We start from the raw sequence: 3,395 nt of genomic DNA, 5'->3' as shown, positions 1-3,395 counted from the left end.
ACTTACTTGTAGGGAGCTGTTCTCCACACTGCCCAGATGTTTTCCAGCCCACGTGTATGCATGCAGCTGCGTACATGCACACAGGGCCACCTGTGTCTCGCTCCTGGCAGCCCCAAGCAGGGCCCTTGCAGGCTAGAATGTTGCCTGCCTGCAAGGGAACAGCTGCCATTTTCTAAGGGAACCCAGGCATCTGGGGGCCCCAGCCCCATGGGCAAGAGAGAACCCAGGAGTCTGGGGGCCCCGGCCAGAAGGTATAATTCATTTTATTTATTGGAGAACACGATCAACTACACAAGGCCAAAAAGCTGATAGCCAATAAATGTAAATTCCCCCACCTTAGCAAGATAAGCATCCGGATAAAACTAGAACGTGTCCAGAGTCGGTGCTTGCACCAATACTGGGAGGAGGCTAATCCAGATTTTGGAGACTCAGACGGTAAAGAAGTTTTTCCTTAGGTCCAGTCCAAAACAGTCTTCCAGCAGTTTGTAACTGTTAGACCTTGCCTTCCCTTGGGGTGCCCTCGTGAACAGACATTCTCCCAGTTCCTGATGTACACCCCTTATATACTTATAGGCAAGTCTCTCCTGAGCCTTCTCTTCTCCAGTTTGAAGAGTTACATGCCGCTCAACCTCTCCTCATAAGGCCAGCTCTCTTGACCTCTAATCATGTGTGTGGTTCTCCTCTGGAATCTCTCAAGTTTCTCCACATCTGTTCTAAAGTGTGGACCCCTGAACTGGATGAGGTACTCCAGTTGCGGCCTCATCAAGAGCGAGCAAAGCAGGAGGATGACTTCTTCAGTCTTGCTTGAGATGTATCGGTAGATGCAAGCCAGAGTTTTATTTGCTTTGCTGGTTGCGGCATCGCATTGGTGGATCATGTTCATCTTGTGACCAATCATGACCCCCAGGTCTCTTTCAGTTTTGGTGCTAGTGAGTGCAGCACTGCTGACCCTATAAGTATGATGTGGGTTCTCTCTCCTGAGGTGCAGCACCTTGCATTTCTTTGTGTTGAATGTCATCATCAGGTGTTGATCTGCCCACGTTGTGAGCCTGTCCAGGTTGGCTTGAATCACCATCCTGTAGCATTTACTGCACTTCTCCATAATTTGGTGTTGTCTGTGAACTTAGCCACTCCACTTCTGACAACCAAATCCAGAAAGTTTATGAACATATTAAAGAGTACTGGTCCAAGTACTGAGTCCTGGGGGACGCTGCTGGTCACCATACACCATGCTGACTTGGTTCCATCGACTATCACTCTCTGGATCCGACCATGGAGCCAGTTTCCCAGCCATCAGACTGCAAGTTTGTTGAGGCTGCAGGTCTTCAGTTTTACCATGAGGACATAATGGGAGACCAAGACAAAGGCTTTTTTGAAATCCAAGTGTATGACATCCAGCTCTTTTCCTTTGTCCAGGTGATATATCACCTGGTCATAGAAGGAAATGAGGGTGTTGAGGCAAGACCTACCCACAACCAAGTCATGTTGGCTCTCTCTCAGAATGTTGCTTTCCGTTATCTTGTTGTTGATAGATTCTTTGACAATTTTTAGCAAGATCTTTCCAAAGGTCAAACTGTTTGGCCTGTAGTTCCCTGGATCTTCCTTCCTTTCTTAAAGATAGGCACCACACTGGCCCTCTTCCAATCTTCAGGAACCTTTCTTGAGTGCCACGAGTTCTCAAATATCCTCACCATTGGTCGTGCTATGATGTCAGCCAACTCTTTTAGCACTCTTAGGTGCATTCCATCTGGGCCAGCTAACTTGTGATGCCCAGCCTCTCAAGGTGTTTCCTCACAAGATCTTCGTCAATTATAGGCGTATGATTGCCCTTACCCTGGTGATCTTGCAGCCTGTCAGGCAGGGTGATCACCTTGGGCTGGTGGAAACCTGATGCAAAGTAATCATTGAGGAGATTCGCTTTTTCAGCTGCCCCATTTGGTTCACCAGAGCTCCAACGTTGTCCTTGGGTTTTTTTCCCTGACTTCCCATGTATCTGAAGGACTTTTTATTGTCCTTGATTCCAATAGCCAGTTTGAGTTTGGTTTCAGCCTTGGCTTTTCTGGACTGCTCCCTACAGGTGCAGGAGAGTGCTGCATAACCCTCCTTAGTGATATTTCCCAACATTCATCCCTTATGGATCTTCTCTTTTCAGATTCAGGAGGTCCATGAGTGAACTATTGAGCCAGCCCTTTTGCTACCTTTCCTATGGGCCAGAATGGATTTTCCTTGTGCTTTTAGGATCACATCCTTAAGAAGCGACCACTCATCATGGACTCCCCTCCCTGTCAGATTGAGATCTCTCAGAGCCTCGACAACCAACCTCCTGAGCTTGTGAAAGTCAGCTTTCCTAAAGTTGAGGATTTCTGCATTGCTTTGCTGACTGATTTGCCAGCTTCATGAAGGATAAAATGATCAACTTGTGATCAGTCAACTAGTTTCCCTTCAATCCTCAAGGTGCTCATTAGATCATCCCCTTTGGCCAGAACCATATCCAGCACTGCCTTACTTCTTGTTGGCCCATAGATTTATTGCATCAAATAGGGCTCGTTAATGCAAGTGAGGAGCTTTGTGACTGATCAGATTTGGCTGAATGTTCTTTCCATGAGATGTCATGGTGGTTAAAGTCACCTATGATGACCATGCGCTGAGCGCATGCAGCCTCTACCGGTTCCCTAGAGAATTCGTGGTCAAGCTCTTCCTCCTGGTTAGGTCTATAATAGACTCCTACAGTTATATCCCCTTTACCACGTATTTGTTCTCCCCATAGTCTAACCCAGAGGGTCTCAAGTCACCCTCTTCAGATGCCAATCTCTGCTTGTAGGAAAGTGTACTGCTCCTTCAAATAGCTATACCCCCACCCTTCCTTGCAACACAATCCCTCCTGTACAAGGTATAGCCATCTATACCTATGGTCCAATCATAGGTGGAGTTTCACCAAGTCTCCGTTATCTCTATGAGATCATATTAATTTTCGCTTAGCAAAAGGGCCAGTTCCTCCTGTTTGTTCCCTATGCTCCTGCTATCAGAAGCCCTGGGCTTCCCTGTGCTCTTAGAAGAGTTCTGTTCCCTTGTGTTACCTGATCTGTTGATTCTGTGGTTGTCACTTGCTGGGCTTGCATTGGTGACTGTCCACCCGTCTCAAAGTGATCTTAGTTTAAAGCCTTGTCAAACAGGTCAGCCATTCTGGCTGAGAACAGTTTTTTTTCCCATCAGAGTGAGGTGGAGGCAGTGCTGATCCAATATGCCACCAATATACTGGTGCACCTCTAATCAAATGTGTCAAAAAGTCTAAAAAAAAATATTAAAATCATTCTGTATAATCAGAACATACACAAAAAGGGTAAAAATATAAAAGAATAAAAACCATGCTTCAGACAAACCATTTAGCTTACCTG

This window comes from Alligator sinensis, unplaced genomic scaffold (genome assembly GCF_000455745.1).
Source record: "Alligator sinensis unplaced genomic scaffold, ASM45574v1 scaffold591_1, whole genome shotgun sequence".
In the NCBI taxonomy this organism is placed as follows: Eukaryota; Metazoa; Chordata; order Crocodylia; family Alligatoridae; genus Alligator; species Alligator sinensis.
Note: the sequence above shows the minus strand (reverse complement) of the source record.